Here is a 10,759-nt window from a genome sequence, read left to right on the forward strand (position 1 = left end):
TCCCACCAGCCAAGTGTGAGTGATCCCGTTTCCCCGCATCCTCACCAGCATTGGTCTTGTTACTACTTTTTATTTTAGGCATTCTGATAGGTGTATAGTGACGTGGCTTTAGTGTGCATTTTTCTGATGGCTCATGATGTTGAACATCTTTTCATGTGCTTATATGTTATCTGAAATGTCTCTTCAGGTCTTTTATTCATTTTCAAAGTAGATGATTTGGTTTCACTGCTGAATTTGGATAGTTCTTTATATATTATAGATATGAGTCCTTTATCAGACATGTGGTTTGCAAATAGTTTCTCCCAGTCTCTAGCTCCTCTTTTCATCTTTATTTTGCATTTTACATTTTAGTCCATGATCCATTTTGAGTTAATTTTTGTACGAGGTATGAGGTTTAGATCAGAGTTCAGGTTTTTTTCCTATGAATAATCAGGTAGCCAGTAACTTTTTTTAAGAGACAAGGTCTCACTCTGTCACCCAGGCTGGAATGCAATGACAAGATCAGAGCTCACTGCAGCCTCGACTCCTGGGCTCAAGTTATCCTCCTGCCTCAGCCTCCTGGAGTAGCTGGGACCACAGGCAGGTGCCACCATGACCAGTTAATTTTTTTAGTTTTTGTAGAGACAGGGTCTTGTGCCATGTTACCCAGGCTGGTGTGGAACTCCTAGGCTCAAGTCATCATCCCACTTATATGGGGCCAGGCAGTGGCACATGCCTGTAATCACAGCACTTTGGGAGGATGAAGCAGGAGAATCACTTGAACCCAGGAATTCCAGACCAGCCTGAGCAACAGAGGGAGGCCCTGTCTCTGCAAAAAATTTTAAACATTAGCTGGGCATGGTGTTGTACACCTGTGGTCCCAGCTACTTGGGAGGCTGAGGTGGGAGGATCTCTCGAGCCTATGAGGCTGAGGCTGCAGTGAGCCATGATCGCACCACTACACTCCAGCCTGGGAGAAAGTGAGACGCTGTCCAAAAAAAAAAAAAAAAAAAAAAAAAAAAAAAAAAAAAAAAAAAAAAAAAATGCTAGAGCATCACCCATATTAAAGACAGGTATTGTCTTTTTGAAAATTTAATTACAGTTATATAATGGACATGTAAAATGTCCAGTTTGAAAGTTTGAAAAATATATAACTCTAAGTATTCTTACCTTAAAATTCTGATTCCTACCTAAGATATCGCATACTGTTTACATAAGTATCACAATGCCTGGACAACAACTAAAAATGTGTACGAGGGAGAAAAATGAGCATGTATGCCTATTAATTAAGGTATATTTCCCCCTTATTACATAAAAAAGTCATCACGGCAAACCCCTGTGACTGTATCTAAAGCAAGCCTACAGTTTTACTTCTCTGTATTATAAAATGCAAGGCTAAAATTCAAATACTAAACATTTCCTGAAGCCAAGGGTAGTTTACTTAAAATAAATGCCTAGGGTCTATATCAAAAATATGAAAAAGCTAGCTACTTCATAGCCATTCCAATCTAAGTTCAGCTTTTTCTTTTTTAATTGACACATAATTGTGTACTGTACATATGTATGGAGTACACATAGTGATGTTATAATACATGTAATGTATGTGATCAGCATAATTAGCATATCCACCATCTCAAACATTTATCATTTCTTTGTGTTGGTAACGTTCAATACCCTTCCTCCAATTATCTGGAACTATATATTCTATTTTTTTTTTTTTTTTTTTGAGACAAAGTCTTGCTCTGTTGCCCAGGCTGGAGTGCAGTGGTGTGATCTCAGCTCACTGCAACATCTGCTTCCCAGGTTCAAGCTATTCTCCTGCCTCGGCCTCCCTGGTAGCTGGGGTTACAGGCACCCACCACTATGCCCGGCTAATTTTTGTATTTTTAGTAGAGACGGGGTTTCACCACGTTGGCCAGGCTGGTCTCAAACTCCTGACTTCAGGTGATCCACCCACCTCAGCCTCCCAAAGTGCTAGGATTACAGGCATGAGCCACCGCGCCCAGCCTGAAACTATATATTCTTGTTAACTATAGTCATCCTATGTTATAGAACACTAGAACTTATTCCTATCCAGCTATAATTTTGTATCCTTTAACAAATTTCTCCCTATCTCCCTCTTCCCCCACCCTTCACCCTCTAGGATCCTCTGTCTACTTTCAACTTCCATGAGATCCACTCTTTTTTGCCTTCCACATAAGAGAACATGTGCTGTGTAACTTTCTGTCCCTGGCTTATTTCATAATATCTTCCAGTTCCATCCACGTTGCTGAGAATAACAGGACTTCATCCTGTGTTATGGCTGAATAGTACTCCACTGTGTATAAACACCACATTTTCTCTATCCATCATCTGCTGTTGGACACCGAGGCTGATTCCATATCTTGGCTATGGTGAACAGTGCTGTAGGAAACACAGAGGTGCGGATGCCCCTCCGACACTGATTTCCTTTTCTTTGGGTATCTACACTGTAGTGGGACTGCTGGATCACACTGTAATTTCATTTGCAGTTTTCTGAGGAACCTCCATACTGTTTGCCATAGTGGGTGCCCTAGCTTACTCTTACTCTTTTTCTTTTTTCTCTTTGAGACAGAGTCTCACTGTTGCCCAGGCTGGAGTACAGTGGTGCAATCTCGGCTTGCTCACTGTAGCATCCGCCTCCCGGGTTCCAGTGGTTCTCATGCCTCAGCCTCCTGAGTAGCTGGGATTACGGGCACCCGCCACTGCACCTGGCAAATTTTTGTATTTTTTAGTAGAGATGGGGTTTCACCACGTTGGCCAGGCTGGTCTTGAACTCCTGGCCTCAAGTGACCCGCCCACCTCAGCCGCCCAACAGTGCTGGGATTACAGGTGTGATCCACCGCTCCCAGCTAATTTTTGTGTTTTTAGTAGAGACGGGGTTTCACCATGTTGGCCAGGCTGGTTTCAAACTCCTGACATCAGGTGATCTGCCCGCCTCGGCCTCCCAAAGTGCTGGGATGTCAGCGTGTGCCCCGCGCCCAGCCAGCTGCTCTAGTTTACACCCCCCTACAGTGTGTAAGAGCTCCCTTGTCTCCATATCCTCACCAGCACTTGTTATTTTTTGTCTTTTTGATAATACCCATCCTAACAGGTGAGATGATACCTCACTGTGGTTTTGATTTGCATTTCTCTGATTATAAGTGATACTGAGCATTTTTTTCACATATTTTTTGGCCATTTGTATGTCTTCTTTAAAGAAATGTCTGTTCTGTTGGGTGTGGTGACACAAACCTGTAAGCCCAGCACTCAGAACGCTAAGGCAGGAGGACAGCTTGAGCCTAGACCAGCCTAGGCAGCATAGCAAAAACCCTAGCTCAAAAAAAAAAAAAAAAAAAAAAAAAAAAAAAAAAAAAAAAAAGAAAAAAAAAAGAAATATCTGTGTCTGTTCAGCTTTTTGACCTCCAAAAATTAAGAGCCCATTTTGGAATCTGACGACCTGCCTGATTCAGAGACAATCTGTGTTTGGTTCTACTCTGCTACTTCCTATGTGACTTTGGGAAGTTCCCTTAGCCACTTTGAGCTCAACTTCCTCAACATTAACCAGGAATAAGTACCACCTGCCTCTGCTGGTTAATGCTGAGGACTGAAAGGAGAACCTCCACAACGCCACTTGACAATGCCGCCTGGCGGAAGCCCCTCAATGCGGGGCTGGTAGGATCATCTGAAGCTAAGTACAACTTTCCTTTCCACTGTCCCAGGCTCACTCTGCATATGATTAGCAAGGAATAGCGAATAAAGGAAACAAAAATAATTGCTTAATTTTTAATAAGAAATTTTTAAAAAGTGGGGGTGGTGGAAAAATAGGAGGGAGAGGAGGGGAAGGAAAAGCAGCCAGTCACAAGTTCTAGTCCAGGGCTCATCCCCGGCCTCCTCACTCAGGCAATCACCAGTCCCCACCTCCTGGGGAGGGGTACTTTCTCGGCTGGCTTCACCCACATGGAAGGCACTGCCACAGGTGTTCAGAAACCAGGAGCACCTTGAAATGGGCAATGTGCTTTGGGTAGGAGACCTACAATTTCCCCAAAGAAACCACGGCACAAAAGTGACCCACATAGGAGGGACCAACGGCTGTAAATACTTGGTGGCAAAAACTGATGTCATACCTTCTGTACAGGAGACACACACCCAAATAAAACTTGCCAAAATAGCAGAGAAAAAAATACAGCAGACATCCAGTGCCATTCTGTTACAGAAATATTTATATCCCAAAGCCAGGGACCTCTCTGGAACACTGTCTTTATTTCCACGTTTCATGGAAGATGTTTGAGTGCACTCACGTGTGTCTCAACAAACTTCCAGTCCCTGCTCTAAACCCTGTGGCTCCTCAGCAAAACCCAAAAACAAGTATCAGTTTTCCTTCCAAATGGGAAATTTCCTGACCTAGCGAAACCAGCATCAAATCCACTTATTATGAGATAGCTGATTACAGGCGAAGCCCTCTAGTCCCAGGATGACTCCCCTCCTGCAGGAGCGGGAAGGATGGGCATAGCACTGGCCTGCCAGACCACATCTCCAGGCAGTTTGAAACCATGGCTGCTCAGGTGAGCCATGATAAAAATCAAAACCAAGTATCTCTGAAAAGTGTACATGTCAAGAACCAGACCTCGGACCAGACTCAGCAGAAATGGATGTTGCAAGGTTTGTTCAGAGACCTCCTCTCCATGCCCCCTCTCCCCGGGACCTCCCTCCTTGCACTAGGGGCCCAGGGCCAATGGACCGCTCCCTTACCTCTAGCCCAGTGCATTTTCAGGAACAGCTCCCAGACTGTACCAGACCCTGAAATGTATTCACTGAATGCACTATTTCTTGAAATGATCATAAATCACCTGACTATAACAACAATTGTTTTAAAAGTGTGTTCTCTCTCTCTCTCTCAGGAATCGTGCCATGAGTTTGAGCAAGCAGCTTTGCTTCTCTCTACTGCAATTCTATCATTTGCAAAATGTTAACAATTACTGTGTTCACCCATAGCATTGTTGTAAAAAGCCTTAAGACCCACTTCATGTAGCCTGCCTGGAGCACAGACCCTGTCACATGGTAAATGCCCACTGAAGGTGAGTTATCTGTAGCTATTATTACCTGCCACTCCAGCGAACAAAAGGAGTCGATCAGGTCTCATCGTATCACCATGAAAGGATGTCCATGTAGACTGCGCAGTGGGAGTAGGGGAACTCAATGTTTATCAGGTACTATTTTGTTTTTTACAATGTGTACATATATATTTGTAGGTACACTGGAAAAGATCTGGAAGGAAATACACCCAGTGTTAATAGTGACTACCCCAAAGACACATTCATCCAAACACACAACAGAAAAACACTCACTATCTTTCTGTCTTCCATATCATTTGAACTATTTTCAATAAGCATCTATGGCTTTTGTAAAGTTTTTGAAAGGAATTTATTGCATTTTTTTCTGGAGAAACAAGCAGGAGCATGAAAAAGGTGGAAACAGAAGGTAAAATGGAATGGGACTCAATGGAATTGAGTCCCAGCCAGGCTCAGCAGGCACACGAACCACGCACCTCTCACTACAACTCAACACCAGCTCTCTCTTCTCTTGGTCCAATGGCCCAAGACTTAGAGATAAAATGTTTATTGTGATCACATCAATCACACCAAGGAGCTTGGAACCACCCTTCCAAACTCCTCTGGTTCTGTGTACCTGCCCGGGGCTGTTAGCTTTCCTCCTGTGTCTTTGGCTGGCCTGTAATCCCCTAGTGGTGGAAATGCACCCTGACACTTAGCCATCATCCCCACAACACTCAGCACCGCATAGAGACCAGGGCAGTGATGCCCACTCGGACTGTGATTCTACTTATAAAGCAAAGGACCAGGGGCCAGATGCGACTTGTCTTTGGTAACTCACCAGCTGTTGCTTGAACCAGAACAAAGCCAGGTCTCCTGATGCCCAGAAAAGAGCTAGTGCCTGTCCCACTAGAAACGTGGTGAAAATGTTTTGCTTGCTGTGAAAAGATGCACTACTGGAGAAGATGGGTGCAACTTCTCATGGAGCCACTCAGCCCAGATCACCAGGAAACAGGGCTGCCAGATGAGACACTCGGCCCAGATCACCAGGAAACACTGAGAGGCCCTGCCGGATGAGACATGCCCAGAAATCTGCCGGAGAGGAAACAGGGACACTCGGCCCAGATCACAGGAAAAAGGGCTGCCTGGAAAGGAGACACTGAAACAGGGCTGCCGGATGAGACACTAAGCCCGCCCACCGGAAAGGAAATCTGGCTGGGCAGTGGAGGGAAATTCACACAGCCCAACGACAGCAACAACATGAACAAAACAAAAAATACCTGACTGGAAAGCCATAGCCTGGCTAGCAAATTCGAAACAGAGCCACAATCCTAGCAGCACATATCACTGCAACACAGAGCTTCAGTCAGTGTGCGCACACTTTAAGTAGAAATGTAAAATGTCCATGTTTTTGGAACAAAGGGGCTATTTTTGTGTGTGTGTGTGATCAAAGAAAACAGCTGAGAAGAAACTGTTGGCAAGGAAATAGAAATAGGCGCCCTTACACATTGACAGTGAGATAACGGTATGGCCCTAACGGAAGGGAATCGAGCAACACCCATCAACATTTAAAATGTGCAGAACCCTGGATCCCACAATTCCATTTCTAGCAATGCATCCTATGAACATATTCACGCAAATATGCAAGAATTATGTACAACTCAGCATTGATTAATCCAAACGGTTGGGAACAACCTAAATACTTACCGGTGGACAACCGTGTTTATCTTATGCCAACATCTGTGTTTTTAAAAACAAGACACATAGGCTGGGCGCAGTGGCTCACGTGTGTAATCCCAGCACTTTGAGAGGCTGAGGCAGGTGGATCACGAGGCCAAGATATCCAGACCATCCTGGCCAACATGGTGAAACCCCGTCTCTACTAAAAATACAAAAATTATCTGGGCGTGGTGGCGCACGCCTGTAGTCCCAGCTACTCAGGAGGTTGAGGCAGGAGAATCGCTTGAACCGGGAGGCGGAGGTTGCAGTGAGCTGAGATCACGCCAGCCTGGTGACAGAGCAAGACTCTGCCTTTGGAAAAACAAACAAACAAACAAACAAACAAAACTGGCAACAGTGGTCACAGGGCAGTGATGGGAGTAGGACTGCCTTTCACTCTCCAGGACCTTTTGAATGTCGCTCATATTACATATTCAAAATATATGACTACAGCAAATATTTTCAAAGTAACTATGAAAAACTGGGGGAATAATAATATCTAACACACAGGACTGCTGTATAATTAAAGGATGAAAAACATTAAGCACTATCAGAGTTCAAAGGAAGAAAGATTAATTCTAGCTTGGATGTCAGAGCGGGGATCATGTAAAGGAAGTGAGTATTTCAAGTCTTGAAGGATGGAGAAGATTTAAAGAGGCAGAAGTGTGGAGATGATGTCCCAGATGGAGATAAGAACATAGGCGAAGACGATGTCCCAGATGGAGATAAGAACCAGATGTCCCAGAGATAAGAACACAGGTGAAGACGATGTCCCAGATGGAGATAAGAAGACGATGAGAGAGATGAAGAACACAGAAGATGTATGAAAATGTCTAAGATGGAGATAAGAACATAGGCGAAGACGATGAAGAGATGAGAAGGTATAAATTCTAAGTGCAGCTCTCAGGCTGGGCTTCAGAACAGGGCTTAGGCAACAAGCTGGAGTGCAAGGCTGATGGCGGGAATGGAAACACTGAAACCCAAACTTGCATATCACGCCCTGATCATGAGCCTTGAATGCCAAGCCAGGGAACCCGTCCTTGATCTTAACAATGAAAAAATCACTGGGGTGGGTGTGGCGGCTCATGCCTGTAATCCAGTGCTTTGAGAGGCTGAGGCGAGAGGACTGCTTGAGGCCAGGAGTTTGAAACCACTCTGGACAACACAGCAAGACTCTGTTCCTTACAAAAAATTTAAAAATTAGCTAGGCAGGATAGCACACCTGTAGTCCCAGCTACTCAGGAGGCTGAGGCGGGAGGATCACTTGAGCCCAGGAATTTAGGGTTACAGTGAGCTGTGATGGCATGCCTGCATTCCAGCCTGAGCAACAGAGCAAGGGCATGTCTCAAAAATAAAATCAAATGAAATAAAATCACTAAAAGTTTGTATAGACATAAAGTATAAAATCATACCATATATGATTTAATCCAGATATATAATATAAATTAGAGGGGGAAAAGAGAAATTAGGAAGCTATTATAAGAAAACAAGACTCAACTAAGACATGAGCAAAGGCCCTGGGCTCACAGCGCTATCTTTATATAAAGGAATGAACTACCACATTTATTTTCATGGCATCACCAACTTAGATACAGGCTACAGTATTCTGGAACCATCTCTGTATCAGTCAAATCAGATGGCCATAATACCATAGGCAAATACCATAAAAAACACCATAGGCTGTGTGGTTTAAACATTAGTTTATTTCTCACAGCTCTGGAGGCTGGAAGTCCAAGATCAAAGTGTTGGCCAACTCAGTTCCGGGACAGGGACCTCTTCCTGGCTTGCAGACAGCCACCTTTCTTCTTGTTTCCTCACACCAGGGCAGTGGGAGCTCTCTGCTTTCTCTTGAGACAGAGTCTGCTCTGTCACCAGGCTGGAGTGCAGTGGCACAATCTCAGCTCACTGCAACCTCTGACTCTCTGGTTCAAGCAACTCTCCTGCCTCAGCCTCCCGAGTAGCTGGGATTACAGGCACGTGCCACCACACCCAACTAATTTTTGTATTTTTAGTAGAAACAGGGTTTCAGGATGGTCTCAATCTCCTGACCTCGTGATCTGCCCACCTCGGCCTCCCAAAGTGCTGGGATTACAGGTGTGAGCCACCACACCCGGCCTGGTTTCTCTTCTTCTAAGGGCACTAATCCTGTCAGACCAGGGCCCACGCTCATGACCTCATCTAACCCTAATCACCTCCCAAAGGTCCTACCCCCTAATACCATCACACTGGCAGTTAGGGCTCCAGTACAAGAATCTGGGGGAGACATAAACATTCAGTTTATAACAATGTCTTTTCAATCCTGTTGAAAAAAACAACCAAATGAGTAGGCGACAAAGTACCTTATATGTAAACAAGTCAGGACTTTTCATATTTCTGCTAACACATTAAGGTCAATTTAAAATGTCTGATAACAAGAGTCAGAAGCAGAGATAAATGAAAGTTAGTTACTCTGCATTTTAGGCCCACATTGAGCTGTCTTCCAATGACATTGTGGCACAAAGAACACTGCTTTCTATTCCTGGTTTTGCCACCAAAAAAGCTGGAACATTTCCCTGTATTTCCGTTTATCTTGAAAATCACTGGGCTGACCTAGCAGACCTCCAAGGTCCCTTCCATTCACAAATTCCACAAATAACTTCCTACCAACAGATGCTACACAAATAAACTACACTGACGAAGGGGAAAGCTAACACTAGCAAACAATGAGATGCACACACACAAGACAAGACGTATAGAGAACTGGATCAACCACAAACTGGTGGACGATGAGCCGGCGGTGGATAAAAAACACACATGACTCATCTAACCTCTAACCCTCAATCACCTCCCAAAGGTCCTACCCCCTCATCACACTGGCAGTTAGGGCTCCAGTACAAGAATCTGGGGGAGACATAAACATTCAGTTTAGAACAATGTCTTTTCAATCCTGTTGAAAAAAACAACCAAATGAGTAGGCAAAGAAGTACCTTATATGTAAACAAGTCAGGACTTTTCATATTTCTGCTAACACATTAAGGTCAATTTAAAATGTCTGATAACAAGAGTCAGAAGCAGAGATAAATGAAAGTTAGTTACTCTGCATTTTAGGCCCACATTGAGCTGTCTTTCAATGACATTGTGGCACAAAGAACACTGCTTTCTATTCCTGGTTTTGCCACCAAAAAAGCTGGAACATTTCCCTGTATTTCCGTTTATCTTGAAAATCACTGGGCTGACCTAGCAGACCTCCAAGGTCCCTTCCATTCACAAATTCCACAAATAACTTCCTACCAACAGATGCTACACAAATAAACTACACTGACGAAGGGGAAAGCTAACACTAGCAAACAATGAGATGCACACAAGACAAGACGTATAGAGAACTGGATCAACCACAAACTGGTGGACGATGAGCCGGCGGTGGATAAAAACACATTCCCTAACGATGGACAGAGAGGCAATGGCGCCGAGGTAGTATTGTTGAAGATTTCCTATTTTAAATCTTCAAGATAAATGGCCCAATTGTTTATATTCATTCTGATTAAATGTGAACGTGAAAACTTCCTCCAGGGGACACAGACATCTAAAAAGTTCCCAATGTATCCAATTTGTCATTTGATATTTTTACTGACAAGAAAAATGAGGGACTGAATATACAAACAGACCATGCCTGATCATATGTATAAAGACAGAACTCAGACCACAACCTGTAGCTGCCCACCCAGGAAACCAATCCCCTATCTACAGTCAACAGCCAGGAGGCCAGCCAGGCTAGCACATCAGACAGGAAGCCAGACTGCTCTCTCTCCACAACCCAGAAACTAAACCACAACTCTGTCCCACGTGGCCAGGACTTGACTCAAAACTGACAGCCACCCTAATTTTGGCCCCTGTTTCCAGTTAGGATCATTCAGAGAAAGCCAAATACGCCCCTAACCAATCACATAGGACACCCCACTTCTGCACAGCCGCCTCCAGCCCCCACAACAGCCTCCACTGGGAGCCGTTCTTTTCCATCCTGAAATTTCCCCACT

General features: G+C 44.3%; 1 long non-coding RNA gene across 1 annotated transcript; it reads right to left on the reverse strand.

The window, feature by feature from the left end:
• Positions 1-1,681: 1,681 nt before the first annotated feature.
• LOC126947247 (uncharacterized) lies at positions 1,682-6,078 on the reverse strand. The gene is made up of 2 exons (XR_007722979.1): positions 5,869-6,078; positions 1,682-5,244 (listed from the first exon to the last, which is right to left on the reverse strand). It is a non-coding gene; the product is annotated as an uncharacterized LOC126947247 (long non-coding RNA).
• Positions 6,079-10,759: the final 4,681 nt, after the last annotated feature.

Source organism: Macaca thibetana, unplaced genomic scaffold (assembly GCF_024542745.1).
Source record: "Macaca thibetana thibetana isolate TM-01 unplaced genomic scaffold, ASM2454274v1 unplaced_scaffolds9, whole genome shotgun sequence".
NCBI lineage: Eukaryota > Metazoa > Chordata > Mammalia > Primates > Cercopithecidae > Macaca > Macaca thibetana.